General features: G+C 36.2%; 1 non-coding gene across 1 annotated transcript; it reads left to right on the top strand.

The window, feature by feature from the left end:
- Positions 1-230: 230 nt before the first annotated feature.
- Positions 231-338, top strand: LOC112788101 (small nucleolar RNA R71). The gene has a single exon (XR_003195480.1). It is a non-coding gene; the product is annotated as a small nucleolar RNA R71 (small nucleolar RNA).
- The last annotated feature ends 18,439 nt before the right edge of the window (positions 339-18,777 follow it).

Here is an 18,777-nt window from a genome sequence, read left to right as displayed (position 1 = left end):
ATGGCCTTCAGAGTATCAATTTCAAGAACTACCTTCTTCTGAGGCGTCCCATTGTTCACAGGATTCCTCTCAGAGGTGTACATGAACTGGTTATTTGCAACCATTTCAATGAGATCCTGAGCTTCCGGAGGGGTTTTTAGATGAAGAGATCCTCCTGCAGAATGGTCCAATGACATTTTTGACAACTCAGACAAACCATCATAGAATATACATATGATGCTCCATTCTGGAAGCATGTCAGTAGGACACCTTTTGATCAATTGCTTATATCTTTCTCAAGCTTCATAGAGGGACTCACCTTCCTTCTGTCTGAAGGTTTGGATTTCCACTCTAAGCTTGCTCATCTTTTGAGGTGGAAAGAATTTGGCCAGGAAAGTACTGACCAGCTTTTCCCAAGAGTTCAGGCTTTCCTTAGGTTGTGAATCCAACCATGTTCTAGCTCTGTCTCTTACAGTAAAAGGGAAAAGCATAAGCCTGTAGACCTCGGGATCAACTCCATTGGTCTTGACAGTGTCACAGATTTGCAAGAATTCAGCTAAGAACTGATGAGGATCTTCCAATGGAAGTCCATGAAACTTGTAATTCTATTGCATTAGAGAAACTAATTGAGGCTTAAGCTCAAAGTTGTTTGCTCCAATGGCAGGAATTGAGATGCTTCTTCCATAGAAGTCAGAAGAGGGTGCAATAAAGTCACCAAGCATCTTCCTTGCATCTCCACCATTGTTATTGGGGTTTGGCCATGTCTCCTTCTTTTTCGAAAACTTCTGTCAGGTCCTCTCCAGAGGGTTGTGCTTTAGCTTCTCTTAATTTCCTCTTAAGAGTCCTTTCAGGTTCAGGATCAGCTTCAATAAGAATGTCTTTATCCCTGTTCCTGCTCATATGAAAAAGAAGAGAACAGAAAGGAAGAGAAATCCTCTACGTCACAGTATAAAGATTCCTTTATGTGAGTAGAAGAAAAGAAGAATAGAAGAAAGAGAAGAGGAAAATTCGAACACAGAGAAGAAGAAGGGGGTTTGAATTTTGAGTGGAAGAGGAGTGTTAGTAAATAAATAAATAAATGGAAAGAGATGAGAGAGAGAAGAATTCAAAAATTAAATAAAATAAAATAAAAATATTTTTGCTTTTATTTTAAATATTGGTTATAATTCAAAAATTAAAAAGATAAATAAAATTAAATTAAAATTTAAAACAATTAGTTAATTAAAAGGAATTTTGAAAAAGTGGCAAGGAGTTTTCGAAAAAGAGAGAGAGAAAATTAGTTAGGTGGTTTTGAAAAAGATATGATTGAAATAGAAAACTTTTAAAATCAAACTAAAAGGTTAAGTAGTTAATTGAAAAAGATTTGAAAATCAAATTTGAAAAGATAAGAAGTTAGAAAAGATTTTGAAATTGATTTTGAAAAAGATATGATTGAAAATCATTTTGAAAAAAAATTTGAAAAGGAAATTTAAAAAGATTTGATTTTAAAATTCAAGTTGATTACTTGACTAACAAGAAACTAAAAAGATATGATTCTAGAGTTTAAAGATTGAACCTTTCTTAATAGGCAAGTAACAACTTAAAATTTTTTAATCAAAATCTTAATTGCTAGTAGTAAATTCGAAAATAAGAAAAAGATTTTAAAAAGTTTCGAAAATATGTAAAAATAAATGAAAAAGATTTGATTTTTAAAAAAGATTTGAAAAAATAGAATTTTGAAATTGAAATTTATGAGTAAAACAAGGAAATATATATTTTTTATTTTTAGATTTTTTTTTAGGGGAGAGAAAAACACAAAATTGAAACAAAACATAAAAATTATGAATCAAAACAAGAAGAATATGCAAGAACACTTTGAATGTCAAGATGAACACCAAGAACACTTTGAAGATCAAGATGAACATCATCAAGACTTATTTTTGAAAATTTTTAAGAAAAGAAAAACATGCAAGACACCAAAGTTAAAAATTTTTATTCTATAGACACTAATAATTCAAGAATGCATATGAAAAACAAGAAAAGACACAAAACAAGAAAAGTTTAAAGATCAAACAAAGGGAATCATCAAGAACAACTTGAAGATCAATGAAGAACTTAATGCATGTATTTTTTTTCGAAAATTTTAAAGAAAAATTAAAAAGATGCAATTGACACCAAACTTAAAATTTGACACTAAACTCAAACAAGAAACACAAAATATTTTTGGTTTTATGATTTTAGTAAATTTTTTTGGATTTTTCGAAAATTATTTTGAAAAAGAAAAATAAGGATTTCAAAATTTTTAATAAGAATTCCAAGAATCATGCAATGTTAGTCTAAAGCTTCGGTCCAGAAATTAGATATGCCTTACTAGCCAGCCAAGTTTTCAGTAAAAGTTTCGGTCCAAAACACTAGACATGGCCAATGGCCAGCCAAGCTTCAGCAGAACATTACATACAATAGCAAGATTGATAGAAATAAACAAGCTCTTGTGATGATGAAGTGAAACCTCGGTCCAAAAGATTAGACATGGCTTCACAGCCAGCCAAACTTCAACAAATCATCATGAAACTCTAGAATCCATTCTTAAAAATTCTGAAGTCATAGAATAATTTATTTTTTTTCGAAAATAAAAATAATAAAAATAAAAAGCTTAAAATTAAAATAAAATAACCTAATCTGAGCAACAAGATGAACCGTCAGTTGTCCAAACTCGAACAATCCCCGGCAACGGTGCCAAAAACTTGGTGCACGCAATTGTGATCTCTAAAACGGCGCCAAAAACTTGGTACGCATGTTCATAATCTCAATTCTTCTTCACAACTTCGCACAACTAACCAGCAAGTGCACTGGGTCGTCCAAGTAATAAACCTTACGTGAGTAAGGGTCGATCCCACGGAGATTGTCAGCTTGAAGCAAGCTATGGTCATCCTTGTAAATCTCAGTCAGGCGGATTCAAATGGTTATGGGATTTTGATAATTAAAATATGATTAAAATATAAAATAAGATAGAAATACTTATGTAATTCATTGGTGAGAATTTCAGATAAGCGTATGGAGGTGCTTTGCTCCTTCTGAATATCTGCTTTCCTACTGCCTTCATTCAATTATTCATACTCCTTTCCATGGCAAGTTGTATGTTGGGGGATCACCGTTGCCAATGGCTACCGTCCGTCCTCTCAGTGAAAATGGTTCAAATGTGCTGTCACCGTACAGCTAATCATCTGTCGGTTCTCGATCATGTTGGAATAGGATCCATTGATCCTTTTGCGTCTGTCACTACGCCCAACACTTGCGAGTTTGAAGCTCGTCACAGTCATTCCTTCCCAGATCCTACCCGGAATACCACAGACAAGGTTTAGACTCTCCGGATCTCAGGAATGGCCGCCAATAATTCTAGCTTATACCACGAAGACTCCAATCTTTCGGAATGGAGGGTAAGAGATACACGCTCAAGCTATTGCAGATAGAACGGAAGTGGTTGTCAGGCACGCATTCATAGGCGAGAATGATGATGATTGTCACGGATCATCACATTCATCAGGTTGAAGTGCGAGTGAATATCTTGGAATAAGAATAAGCTTGAATTGAATAGATAAACAATAGTACTTTGCATTAATTCATGAGGAACAGCAGAGCTCCACACCTTAATCTATGGGGTGAAGAAACTCCACCGTTGAAAATACATAAGTAATAATGGTCCAGGCATGGCCGAATGGCCATCCCCCTAAACGTGATCAAGAGATCAAAAGTGATACAAAGATAGTCTAAAAAATGATCAAAAGATGTGAAATAAATCACTAAAAGTAGTTTTTATACTAAACTAGTAACTAGGGTTACAGAAAATAAGTAAATAATGCAGAAATCTACCTACGGGCCCACTTGGTGTGTGCTTGGGCTGAGCATTGAAGCTTTGCACATGTAGAGGCTTCTTTTGGAGTTAAACGCTAGGTTGCAGCCTGTTTGTGGCGTTTAACTCTGGTTTGTAACCTGTTTCTGGTGTTTAACTTCAGAATAGGGTAGGAAGTTGGCGTTTGAACGCCAGTTTGCGTCATCAAAACTCGGGAAAAGTATGGACTATTATATATTTCTGGAAAGCCCAGGATTTCTACTTTCTAACGTAATTAAGAGCACACCAATTAGGATTCTGTAGCTCAAGAAAATTCATTTCGAGTGCACGGAGGTCAGAATCCAACAGCATCTGCAGTCCTTTTTCAGCCTCTAAATCAGATTTTTGCTCAGGTCCCTCAATTTCAGCCAGAAAATACCTGAAATCACAAAAAAATACACAAACTCATAGTAAAGTCCAGAAATGTGAATTTTTCTTGAAAACTAATGAAAACATAGTAAAAACTAATTAAATTATACTAAAAATTACCTAAAAACAATGCCAAAAAGCGTATAAATTATTCGCTCATCATTATCAGAAGCTCACAACAGTAGGTTTTCCATTCATCCTAGAAGCACGAAGATGTATTATGACTTGAAGAGGATGTTCTGGTGGCCTGGGATGAAGGGTGATGTAGCAACAGTAGTATCAAAGTGTTTAATTGTCAGAAAGTGAAGATAGAGCATCAGAAACCGTCAGGAATGCTACAACCACATGAGATTCCTCAGTGGAAGTGGGAAGGAATTGCGATGGATTTTGTGACCGGTTTACTGAGGACTAGGTCGGGATTTGATGCAATTTGGATGATCGTGGATCGTTTAACCAAATCTGCTCACTTCCTGCCTATCCGAGTAAACTGTTCTATGGAGGAGTTAGCAAGATTGTGCATTAAGGAGATAGTAAGGTTGCATGGTGTACCGTTGAGCATAGTATCGGACCGTGATCCCCGATTCACTTCGAGGTTTTGGGGAGCTTTCCAAAGGGCTTTTGGTACAAAGCTATGTCCCAGTACCGCATATCATCCGTAAACTGATGGATAGTCGGAAAGGACTATTTAGACATTAGAAGATATGCTAAGAGCATGTGTGTTGGATCAACCCGGGAGTTGGGATCGTTACATGCCATTAGTGGAGTTTTCATACAACAATAGCTTTCATGCGAGCATTGGGATGGCTCCGTATGAGGCCTTGTATGGACGGAAGTGCCAGTCTCTACTTTGTTGGTATGAATCTGGTGAAGCAAGTGTTTTGGGTCCTGAGGTGATAGCAGAGACTACTGAGAACATCAAGAAAATTTGTGCAAGGATTCTAACTGCTCAGAGTCGACAGAAGAGCTACACGGACTGACGATCGGATTTCTGCTAGTAAAGAAATTCATAAAATAATCACGTTGTAAGTATAGTTTCTAAACCAACAGAGAATCCTTTCGTACAAAAGTTTTGGTTGTCACTTAAGCAAACCCAATAAAATTTATAACCGAAGTATTTAAACCTCGGATCGTCTCTCAAAGAATTGCAGGGAGGTGTAATTATTATTGGTTATGGAAAATAATATTTTTGGGTTTTTGAAAGGTTGAACAAGAATAATAAATTGCAGGAAATAAATTAATAACTAGAAAAACTCTTGACAAGGTATGAAAACTGGACGTCCTATCCTAGTTATCCTTATCAATTGTGATGAGAATTGGATTTTACTCCCACTTTGTTAACCTCTAACTATGAAGGTAAGTTAAGTGGATGAATCAATTTGATTCCTCAGGTCCTAGTCAATTCCTAAGAAAAGACTAGAGTTATTAGAATTCAAATCAATCAGTAAAGAATTCTGATTTTCAATCAACAAGGAGTTTGATAACTCAAGTGTCTCCAATTTATCAATTCATCATTTAAAACCAAGAATATAAAAAGCTAAATAAAAATCATAAATCTGAAATACTTCAAATTGCATTAATAAAAGAAATCAAATATAACATGGAAAGATTCATAAGCCAAATTGAAAAGATAAATAACAATTAAAGTAATAGAATAAATAAAACTAGAAAGTAATTTAAAGGAACATTGAACCTGAGAAGAAGTTGAAATCCTAATCCTAAATCCTAAGAGAGAGGAGAGAGCCTCTCTCTCTCTAAAACTATATCTAAATCCTAATAATTGTGAATGTGAATGTTGTTTACTGATTGGATGCATTCCCCCACTTTATAGCCTCTAATCTGTGTTTTCTGGGCCGAAAAATGGGCTAGAAACAGTCCAGAAATTGCTGATTGTGAATTCTGTCACGCTCATTTTCATCACTGCGATGCGTCCGTGTGAAGCACGCGTTCGCATTGCCTAGATGTACGGCCACTATAGCAAATTATATATTATTTCGAAGCTCCGAACGTTAGCTTTCCAACGCAACTAGAACCGCATCATTTGGACCTCTGTAGCTCAAGTTATGACAGTTTGAGTGCGAGGAGGTCAGGCTGGATAGCTTAGCAATTTCTTCAACTTCTTGTATTCCTTCCACTTTTGCATGCTTCCTTTCCATCCTCTAAGCCATTCCTACCCTATAAACTCTGAAATCACTTAACACACATATCATGGCATCAAATGGTAATAAGAGAGGATTTAAACATAGAAAAATAAAAGCCAAAGAAGCATGTTTTCAATCATAGCACAGAATTAGGAAGGAAAATGTAAAACATGCAATTTGTATGAATAAGTGAGTAAAGAATTGATATAAACCACTCAATTGACCATAAGATAAACCATAAAATAGTGGTTTATCAATCTCCCCACACTTAAACATTAGCATGTCCTCATGCTAAGCTCAAGAGAAGTTATAAAGAATGAAGAGGAATGGTAGAAAGTGTGAAATGCAACCTATCTATATGAATGCAACTAAATGCAAAATGTTTCTACCAACTTTGTGAAAAGTAAATAAATCTTTTAAGAACAAATATGAACTGGATTTTACTAATTCAAATCACAAAATAAAGTACAAGTAAACTTGCAGAAGAAAATAGCTCATGAAAGCAGGGAATATAGAATCAAGCATTAAACCCTCACTGGTAGTGTATATCACTCTAGTCTCTCAAGTGTATAGGGTAATTCACTCTACTCTTCTCTAATCATGCTTTCTAAACTTTGTTCTTCATCTAACCAATCAACAAATATTTAGTATACCAATGCAAACATCATGAGGTCTTTTCAAGGTTGTAATGGGGCTAAGGTAAGGGTGAGGATATATGTATGGCCAAGTGAGCTATAATATGAATCTTTGACTAGTCTAAGTTCTCACTTAACATACACATACTCTATATAACTCTAAAATCATACCTAGCTACCCAAAAATTCCCACTTTTGCATTACATACTCATGCATCAACTTTCTTTTAATTTTATCACCTATGCATTGATCTTTGAACTCAGCTTAACTTAGAATTGGGGTAATTTTATCCCCTTATTTATTCATTTATTGAATATTTTTGGATTTTTTTAGCATGAAAATAAACATAGCTTATCAATGCACATGGATTTTTAATTTTTCTAGTTTCACATGAGTAAGTACCCAAATTCCCATTATTTTATCATGAAACATTCCCTTATTAACCTTTGTTCCCACAATTCTCCCATACTTAATTAACACACAATTTCTATCTTAAGCTAACCAAAGATTCAATTGGGATATTTAATTTTTTTTCCACTTAAGGCTAGTAATGTGGCAAAATATAGAACAAATGGGATTAAAAGGCTCAAAGTGGCTAACAAAGGTGATTGAAAGGGTAGGCTATTTGGGATAAGTGAGTTAGTAACAAATGATGACCTCAATCATATGCAAGCATGTAAATACACTAAATAGTGGACATATAGAATGGAACAAAGCAAAGATTGCAATCATAGGGAAGAAAACACACAAGAATAAAAATATATGGTTAAATAATGTAACCATATAAATAAGCTCAAAATCTCAAAGGTTGTGTGTTCTTAGCTATAATTCATGTTCCAATTTACAATCTTCAAACAAATTTAACACAAAAATTTTTTTCAATTTAAATTAGTGAAATACTATAAAAATTTCTTGAAAAAAAAATATTACTTTAACCAAGTAGTAACTAAATGCATAAAATCAAATAAACATGCAATTAAACATGCAAATGCAACAATGAACTAACAAATAAAGTAATATATTGGTGTTGGGAAGAAAAATAACTAACCCATGGAGATCGGTATCGACCTCCCCACACTTAAAGATTGCACCATCCTCGGTGCATGCTAAGGTGTCCAAGTGGATGGGTTGCGAGCTATAACTGCTGCTCTTTCTCTAAAGAATGTGCAGATGAACTTGTTTGTTGCCCCCATATAGAAGTTTCTCCCTCTTTCCTTTCTCGGTGGCCAGCCTGAAAGAAGAGAAAAAAGAAGAAAAAGTAACCCAGAAATAAAGATAAGAAAATAAATAAAGTCTGGATGGGTTAATGCCAAATAATGAGGGTCTCAATTACATGGTAGCTACAACATGCAAGTGAGAAAACAATAGAAGCACATGGCATTCTAGTGATGCAAAACTTGCAACAATGGCATTGACTTATGAATAATAATACCCAATCAGAATAAAACAAGTCATGAAGCACCAGAATAATTCAAGAAAAAATGCAACAGTTGAATAAGAAAATTTTAACACCAATGGAAAAATAATAAATGTAGAAAAGAAAATAAAAATATGCACAAAATTAAAATACAATGAATGGAAGTATGCAGATAAATTAAGTAAAATAGAATGAAAGAAAAGAAGGGTGAGAAGTTAAAGAGATGAAGAAGTAAGAAAGAAAGAAAGAAGAAAGAAGAACAGATAGAAGAAATTAGGATTAGAAAAGAAAAGATAAGATAATTGGCGCTGATCTGGATAAGTTGTGCGACGCAGGCGACGCGGACGCGTGGATCACACGTTCGCGTGGTCCGTGATAATTTCAGGTGACGCGGACGCGTGGGTCACGTGATCGCGTGGCCTCATTTGTGCAATTGGCGCGAGTGCAGCCGTGCATTCGCGCAACTCTCTGGTTTATACTCTTATTGCCAAATATTTGGGTCACGCGTTCGCGTGGGTGACGCGATCGCGTGAATGGCCATATTTTGAAAACGACGTGGCCGCGTGGGGCACGCGGTTGCGTGGTAACGCTTGTGCTTCCAGCATCATTCCAGCCCTAATCCACCATAACTTGCTGCCATACACCTCTTTTACGTCAATTTTTTTTGGGGCACGCGTTCACGTGGGTGACGCGGACGCGTGGGAGGCTATTTTTCAAAATGACGCAGCCGCGGTCGCGTGGGAATGTTTGTGCCTAAGGCACGCCTCCAGCCACGTTTTCGCGTGACTTTCTTTTCACTTTTCTTTTCTTCCTAATGCACCTGTGACGCGAACGCGTCAGCGACGCTTACGCGTCGCGTGCGTATTTTTTTTTTAATGCAAAAATGCAGAATGCAAAATGCAGATGCTTATGCAAAATTTATGAATGACCACTAATAAAAATGAAAATAAAATAAAATAAAATTAAGAATAAAAATGAAAGATCATACCATGGTGGGTTGTCTCCCACCTAGCACTTTTAGTTATTGTCCTTAAGTTGGACATTTGGTGAGCTCCCTGTTATGGTGGCTTGTGCTTGAACTCATCCAGAAATCTCCACCAATGTTTGTAATTCCAATGGCCTCCGGGATCCCAAATTAGGCGCAGAAAGCCTTCAAGCAGGTTAAAGCAAGTGACAAGGCCCCAAGAGTGTTGATTTCAAGACTGAATTCTGGGGTCCCAAACCTTGCTTTTATACCCGTCTTCTTGTTGACCATCTTTGTTCCAACCGGGTGGTAAGTAATCCGAATTCTCACTACGCTATCCAAACAGCTTGCTAGACCCATTCAGTTGAGCTTTACACTAACCCTTATACTTCAATTTGGAGCATGCAACCATATTGAACCTTACATGACAATTCGTACCACTAACCATCTTCCTCTTACTCTTATAGCCATAAAGAGCTCTAAGTTGTCCATCCGTCTCAAGCAAAGCATATTCAAGTGGGCTGATTAAGCTTAGAGATGAGAGATTTACCCACTTGAATGAAGGGATGGATGGTGATGACCTTGGGGGAGAGGTCTCCAACAGCTTTGGCAAGGTGTTTTCCAGCTCCATTCCCTTGAGCTCTTCCTTGACAACTTCCACCTCTTTGCAAGCTTCTTCAATATCAACCTCTTCCTCTTGGTAGCTTTCTTCCAATTCAATCTCTTCTTCATTGTTCACCAAGGGCATGGGAGGTTGTGCTTCATCTTCTGTAATCTCCATGTCAAGTCCAATGGGAGAGGATTCAAATGTAGATAAGAATTCATCAATGATTGAATCCATCTCTTGATCATCCCCTTCAAAGTCTTCAACCATGATATGCTTTGGAGGTTGTACACCCTCCTCAACATCAATTTCAAGCTTCTTGAAGGGAGGTTCTATGACTGGAGGTTTCGCATCTCCTAAATCTTAAACCACTTCTTCCTCTTTAGCTATAACGGCTTCCTCCACTTGTTCCAATACAAAGTCACGCTCCTCATTGTCCACTGGAGTTTCTAGTGTCTCCTTCATGCTACGTTCTTCATTAGATTCTCCACATGAAGCCATGAGAGTTCCTTGAGTGTCCGAACATCGGGAAGGTAATCGATTTATCGCTTGATTCAATTGGTGAAGGGTTGCATGAAATTTTTCCACTGTTTCCTTGAGACGCTCCTTTGATTCTTGTTGCGCTCGGCTATCATAAATAGGATCATAGTGCTCTTGGATTGATGGATATGGACATGGTGTATATGGAGGTGGTGGTTCTTGGGAGTAGTTGGGTTGGAATTGGGGTGGATAAGGGTTGGGGTCATATGGAGGTGAATGATTGTAGGGGGCTTGTGAGTATGGTGGTTCAAAGGTATGTTGGGGAGGCGATTCATAAGCATATGGTGGGGCTTGTTGATAACTGCAAGGGGTCCACCATATTCAACATCTTGGTACGCTCCCTGGAATGGCTCTTGACCATAGTAATTTGGTGGAGGTGGTTTGTCACGGAGGGGTCCACCAGAACTATTGTCTTGGCATGCATTGTAGGATGGTCGTTGTCCATGGTATCTTGGAAGGTGTTGTTGCCAAAAGGGTTGATCAAATCCTCGTGGCTCCTTCCATCTTTAATTGTTTCGACCTTGATGCATGTTCCTGTTATAGCTTCCATTCCTTGCAATAACATTAGAACCAAACTTGAAACCAGAGGGGTGAGAATTCATAGTAGCTAATAAAAATTAAAAACAAAAACAAATAAACAAGCAAAGGAAAATAAAATAAAATAAAATAAATAAGAGAAAATGTTTGAAAAAGATTTGATTTTTAAGATTAGAAAAGATAAGATAAGTTAGGTAAGAGAAGATAAGTTTTTAAAAAGGTTTTGAAATTTAATTTTTTTTTAATTTGAAAATAAAATTTTAAAATTTGAAATTTGAATTTTGAATTTTTAAATTTTTGAAATTTGAATTTTGAAAAAGTCAACAATATAAGATAAAGATTTGAAAAAGATTTAAATTTTGAAAAGGTTTGATTTTTAAAATTTTAAATTTAAATTTTGAATTTTGACTTTTGAATTTTGGACTTTAATTGAAATTTGAAATAAGATAAGATAAGATTTTGAAAAAGATATGATTTTTGAAAAAGATTTGAATTTTGAGATTTAAAACTAAGATAAGATAAAAAATTTTAAAATAAAAACCTAAATTTTTTTTTGTAATTTTCGAAAAAAAATCAATTAAAATAAAGAGAAAAGATATTTTTGAATTTAATGAGGAAAGAGAAAAACAATAAAATGACACTAAACTTAAAAATTTTAGTTCAAAACGAAGAAAACAACTAAGAACAACTTGAAGATCAAGAAGGAACAAGAAACATTATTTTCGAAAATTTTAGTAACTTAATAAAAACCAATAACCTCTTAATTTATGAAAAAGCAAAAATAAAAACAAAAATAAAAACAAATAAACAAGCAAAAAGCAAATATTTACAATAACCAATAATAAGGCACACGTTTGCGATTCCCCGGCAACGGCGCCATTTTGACAATCGGATTTCTGCTAGTAAAGAAATTCATAAAATAATCACGTTGTAAGTATAGTTTCTAAACCAACAGAGAATCCTTTCGTACAAAAGTTTTAGTTGTCACTTAAGCAAACCCAATAAAATTTATAACCGAAGTATTTAAACCTCGGGTCGTCTCTCAAGGAATTGCAGGGAGGTGTAATTATTATTGGTTATGGAAAACAATATTTTTGGGTTTTTGAAAGGTTGAACAAGAAAAAAAAATTGCAGGAAATAAATTAATAACTAGAAAAACTCTTGACAAGGTATGAAAACTGGACGTCCTATCCTAGTTATCCTTATCAATTGTGATGAGAATTGGATTTTGCTCCCACTTTGTTAACCTCTAACTATGAAGGTAAGTTAAGTGGATGAATCATTTGATTCCTCAGGTCCTAGTCAATTCCTAAGAAAAGACTAGAGTTATTGGAATTTAAATCAATCAGCAAAGAATTCCGATTTTCAATCAACAAGGAGTTTGATAACTCAAGTGTCTCTAATTTATCAATTCATCAATTAAAACCAAGAATATAAAAAACTAAATAAAAATCATAAATCTGAAATACTTCAAATTGCATTAATAAAAGAAATCAAATCTAACATGGAAAGATTCATAAGCCAAATTGAAAAGATAAATAACAATTAAAGTAATAGAATAAATAAAACTAGAAAGTAATTTAAAGGAACATTGAACTTGAGAAGAAGTTGAAATCCTAATCCTAAATCCTAAGAGAGAGAGGAGAGAGCCTCTCTCTCTCTAAAACTACATCTAAATCCTAATAATTGTGAATGTGAATGTTGTCTAATGATTGGATGCATTCCCCCACTTTATAGCCTCTAATCTGTGTTTTTTGGGGCCAAAAACTGGGCCAGAAACAGTCCAGAAATCGCTGATTGCGAATTCAGTCACGCTGATTTTCGTCACTGCGACGCGTCCGCGTGGAGCACGCATTTGCGTTGCTTAGATGTACAGCCACTATAGCAAATTATATATCATTTCGAAGCCCCGGACGTTAGTGATAAACCACTATTTTATGGTTTATCTTGTGCTCAATTGAGTAGATTTTATCAACTCTTTACCCACTTATTCATAATATTTGCATGGTTTTATATTTCCTTCCTGATTTTGTGCTATGATTGATTACATGTTTCTTTGGCCTTATATTTGCTAATATTAAATCCTCTCTTATCACCATTAGATGCCTTGATATGTGTGTTAAGTGATTTCAGAGATTACATGGCATGAATGGCTCAGAGGGTAGAAAGGAAGCATGCAAAAGTGGAAGGAATACAAGAAGTTGAAGAAGTTGCTAAGCTGTCTAGCCTGACCTCTCTGCACTCAAACGGCTATAACTTGAGCTACAGAGGTCCAAACGATGCGGTTCTAGTTGCGTTGGAAAGCTAACGTCCGGGACTTCGATTTGATATATAATATGCCATAGTTGCTCTGAAGCTAGGCGACACGACCGCGTGCTCCATACGGCCGCGTCGCAAGTGACAAAAATCAGCGAATTTGAATTTGTAACCAGCGAATTCTGGGCTGTTTTTGACCCAGTTTGCGGCCCAAAAAACACAGATTAGAGGCTATAAAGCGGGAGAATGCATCCATTCATAAAGAGGCTCTCATAATTCATAATTTTAGGAGTAGATGTAGTTTTTAGAGAGAGAGGTTCTCTCCTCTCTCTTAGGATTAGGATTTAGGATTTCTCTTAGTTTTAGGAGTGACTCTCAATCCCAGGTTCTTTATTTTTATTTATTTTTCCAATTTAATTTATGAACTTTTCCATGTTATGATTTGAATATTTTATTTAATATAATTTGAGGTATTTCAGACTTATGATTGCTCTCTTTAATTTATTAATGCTCTGTGTTTATCCAAATTATTTTCATTCAAGTAGATTTTCTTCCTTTTGGCTTTGGTTAGGTAATTGGTAACACTTGAGTTGTCAAACTCAGGAGTGGTTGAAATTGACAGATTTTGCTTTAGCTAGGATTGCTCTAACACTAGTCCCTCCCACAGGGATTGACTAGGACTTGAGGATCAAGCTAATTAGTCCACTTGACTTAACTAAGTGGGATTAAAATCCAATTCTCATCACATCTGATAAGGATAACAAGGACAGGATTTCCGGTTCTCATACCTTGCCAAGGGTTTAATTTTTCAGTTATTTATTTATTTTTATTGCTTTGAAAATATACATGTGCCCATTGCCCAAACTCCAAATTTCCCCAATTTACAAACTCATAACCAATAATAAGAACATACCTCCCTGCAATTCCTTGAGAAGACGACCCGAGGTTTAAATACTCGGTTATCAATTTTAAGAGGTTTGTTACTTGTGACAACCAAAACGTTTGTATGAAAGGACTTTTGAAGGTTTAGAAACTATACTTGCAACGAGGATTTATCCGTAAATTTCTAGACCACGCAAAAGTTCTCTCATCAGTTAGCTTTCTAACGCAACTGAAACCGCATCATTTGGACCTCTGTAGCTCAAGTTATGACCATTTGAGTGCGAGGAGGTCAGGCTAGACAGCTTAGCAATTTCTTCAACTTCTTGTATTCCTTCCACTTTTGCATGCTTCCTTTCCATCCTCTAAGCCATTCCTACCCTATAAACTCTGAAATCACTTAACACACATATCATGGCATCGAATGGTAATAAGAGAGGATTTAAACATAGGAAAATAAAAGCCAAAGAAGCATGTTTTCAATCATAACACAGAATTAGGAAGGAAAATGTAAAACATGCAATTTATATGAATAAGTGAGTAAAGAATTATCCCTATCTTTTCTCAGGTAATTCAAATTTTGAGGGCAAAATTTCTTATTTGGTGGGGAGAATGTAAGAACCGCAACTAATCAACCGGTTAATTAAGTAATTAATTGCCCAATTAGACTTCGAAAAGCTAGAGTGAGAATTTGAGGATTTAAAGGTGATTTTTGGACTCAGTAGATTTTTCTGAGTCAGAACATGTGCTTTCTGCGAAAAACCGTGAAAAACTGCAAACCAGCAGTTGAACCGGTTGAACCGGTTCAAGTCTGTTGATGAGCGGATAATTTATACCCTTTTTGGCATTGTTTTTACATAGTTTTTAGCATGTTTTAGTTACTTTTTATTATATTTTTATTAGTTTTTATTTAAAAATCATATTTCTAGACTTTATTATGAGTTTGTGTATTTTTCTATGATTTCAGGTATTTTCTGGTTGAAATTGAGGGACCTGAGCAAAAATCTGATTCAGAGGCTGAAAAAGGACTGCAGATGCTGTTGGATTCTGACCCTCCTGCACTCGAAATGGATTTTTTAGAGCTACAAAAACCCAATTGGTGCGCTCTCAATTGCGTTGAAAAGTAGATATCCTGGGCTTTCCGGCAATATATAATAGTTCATACTTTGCCCGAGATTTGATGGCCCAAACTGGCATCTAAAGCCAGCCTAAAACATCTTAGCGTAAAACGCCCAAACTGGCACCAGAATTGGGGTTAAACGCCCAAACTGGCACCAAAGCTGGCGTTTAACTCCAGAAACAGCTTATGCATGTGTAAAGCTCAATGCTCAGCCCAATAACACACCAAGTAAGTCGCATAAGTGGATTTCTGCACTATCTGCACTTAGTTACTCATTTTCTGTAACCCTAGGTTACTAGTTTAGTATAAAAACTACTTTTAGAGATTTACTTTATATCTTTTTGGAATAATGAACCCTATCAATTACCATTGTTCACGTTTTAGAGGCTGGCCTCACGGTCATGCCTAGACCTCTTTTCACTTATGTATTTTCTACCGTGGAGTTTCTACACCCTATAGATTAAGGTGTGGAGCTCTGCTGTTCTTCATGAATTAATGCAATTACTATTATTTTTCTATTCAATTCACGCCTACTTCTTCTCCAAGATATACTCTCGTACTTAATTCAGTTAAGTCAGAATGAAGGGGTGACCCGTGATAATCACCCAATCTTCGTTACTCGCTTAGCCAAGATCTGCGTGCCTGACAACCACAAAGCGGTCTACATGATGTTCAACGTAGTCATTGGATGACAGCTTAAGTATATTCTCTTGGATATCTAATACACGGACCGAGTCCGTGAGATTAGTATCTTCGTGGTATAGGCTAGAACAATTGGCAGCATTCCTGGGATCCGAAAAGTCTAAACCTTGTCTGTGGTATTCCGAGTAGGATCTGGGAAGGGATGACTGTGACGAGCTTCAAACCTGCGAATGTTGGGCGCAAGTGACAGTGTGCAAAAGGATCAATGGATCCTATTTCGACGATAGCGGAAACCGACAGATGATTAGCCATGCGGTAGCTGTGCTTGGTATTTTTCATCCGAGACGAGAAATCCGACAGTTGATTAGCCGTGCAGAAATCGTAGAGGACCATTTTCACTGAGAGGATCCTACAGCTTGCCATGGAAGGAAGTAACGCATGGTTGGAAGAAGGCAATAGGAAAGCAGAGGTTCAGAAGCAACAAATCGTCTCCAGACGCTTATCTGAAATTTCCACCAGTGAATTACATAAGTAACTTTATTTTATTTTATGTTTTATTTATCCTTTAATTATCAAAACCTCATAACCATATGAATCCGCCTGACTGAGATTTACAAGATGACCATAGCTTGCTTCAAGCCAACAATCTCCGTGGGATCGACCCTTACTCACGTAAGGTATTACTTGGACGACCCAGTGCACTTGCTGGTTAGTTGTACGGAGTTGTGAAAAGTGTGAATCACGATTCCGTGCACCATCTGCCCGGTACCGCACGATAAAAAGTGAAAACCAACAAAAACCTTAGAAAAATGTTAGAAATGAAAAACCAGGCGTTAATTTTAAAGGTTTGGCCCGAAGTTGGGCAAAACGGGCTAAAAACGCTAACGGGTTAGACTGGGCCCAAGTTAGGCCCAAGCCCCACATATAAAAGGGTTCATTAAGTGAACCCAATCAGCACCAACACTCAAACACACACCGACATGCTGAAAAGAAGAAGAAGGAGAGAAAACACCATTGACACTATTCACCCCTCTTCTTCTCTAGCTTATATCTTGAGCTACAGAGCTCCGATAGTCGCACCGTTTGTGGCTACACGTTCCTCGTGAAGAGCTCTACAAAACCCATGCAAGAAACTGGGGAGGTAACCACGAAATCCCTTCTATTCTTCTCTCAAAATTTTTGGTTCCTAGGGCTTTGGGGTTAAATGAGTTTTTGTGATTTTGGATGTTTAGGTTTACTCTAAGCCTTGCTTAAGCCTTGAGTTTTGACATCCAAATCGTTTGGAAGAGGTAAGAGCTACTAAACCCTTGTGAATTTACGTTTAATTGGAACCCTAGGTTGATTTGAGGTGATTTGTATGCATATAGTTTGATTATTGTGGCTTTGGGAGCTTTTGGAACTTAATTGTGCTTATTGGAGTAGAAGTGAAAGCTTGATTTGTGGTTGGGAGCTTGTTTGGGCTAAATTGAAGTTTTGGTGCATAAAGAGAATCGGCCAAGGTATGGTTTTGGTTTCCTTTATGTAGTATATAATATTCATGGACACTTAGGTTAGTGACTCGTAGGATAGGTTTGGAAATTTTATGTTGTTGATGATTGTTTGTATTGATGAAGTATAATAAATTGGTGTTGTTGTTATGGTTAAATGATGAAGTAAGATATGATGGATGTGGATAAATGAGCATTGTTGAATATTAATTTGAATTGTGGATTGATTTGATGATGAAAATTGATGGTAATATAATGAAGATTGGTGAATATGATGTATATGTGATATTGAAGTATGGATAATGAAATGTGAGGGAAAATGTGGTATGATTGGTGTACTATGATAAAAGAGGTCAATTTTGATGAAAAATGGGGTTTTGAATGGTTTGGAATGGTTTGAGTTGGTTTGGTTGTGTTTTATAAAGGAATTGAGGAAATTGTGATTTTAGGTAAAAACTGGATTTTGGTGAACTTTGTCCGATTATAACTTTTGCCTCAATTTTCTAAATTAATTGAAGTTTATTTAGAATTAAAGATCTTTGAAAACACTTTAAATCAATATAAAGTTTCTGAAATTTGAAATTTTGTAGAGGAAGTTATGATCATTCAAAGTTGGTGTTAAAAATCTGAAATTTAGCAAAGTTGCAGAATTTCATGATTAATGATATGTGCGGGCGCACAACCCTGTGCGGACGCACACTGATGAGCGGATAATTTATACGCTTTTTGGCATTGTTTTTAGTATGTTTTTAGTAGGATCTAGTTACTTTTAGGGATGTTTTCATTAGTTTTTATGTTAAATTCACATTTCTGGACTTTACTATGAGTTTGTGTATTTTTCTGTGATTTCAGGTATTTTCTGGCTGAAATTGAGGTACTTGAGCAAAAATCAGATTCAGAGGTTGAAGAAGGACTACTGATGCTGTTGGATTCTGACCTCCCTGCACTCAAAATGAATTTTCTAGAGCTACAGAACTCAAAATGGCGCGCTTCCAATTGCGTTGGAAAGTAGACATCCAGGGATTTTCCAGCAATATATAATAGTCCATACTTTGCCCAAGTTTAGATGATGCAAACTGGCGTTCAACGCCAGCTCTCTGCCCAATTCTGGCGTCCAGCGCCAGAAACAAGTTGCAAAGTGGAGTTCAATGCCCAAACTGGCACAAAAGCTGGCGTTCAACTCCAATAATGACCTCTCCACGTGTAGACTTCAAGCTCAGCCCAAGCACACACTAAGTGGGTCCCGGAAGTGGATTTATGCATCAATTACTTACTTCTGTAAACCCTAGTAGCTAGTTTATTATAAATAGGACCTTTTACTATTGTATTAGACATCTTTGGA

This window comes from Arachis hypogaea, chromosome 20 (assembly GCF_003086295.3).
Source record: "Arachis hypogaea cultivar Tifrunner chromosome 20, arahy.Tifrunner.gnm2.J5K5, whole genome shotgun sequence".
Lineage (NCBI taxonomy): Eukaryota > Viridiplantae > Streptophyta > Magnoliopsida > Fabales > Fabaceae > Arachis > Arachis hypogaea.
Note: the sequence above shows the minus strand (reverse complement) of the source record. Positions and strands in the feature narration are given on the sequence as shown.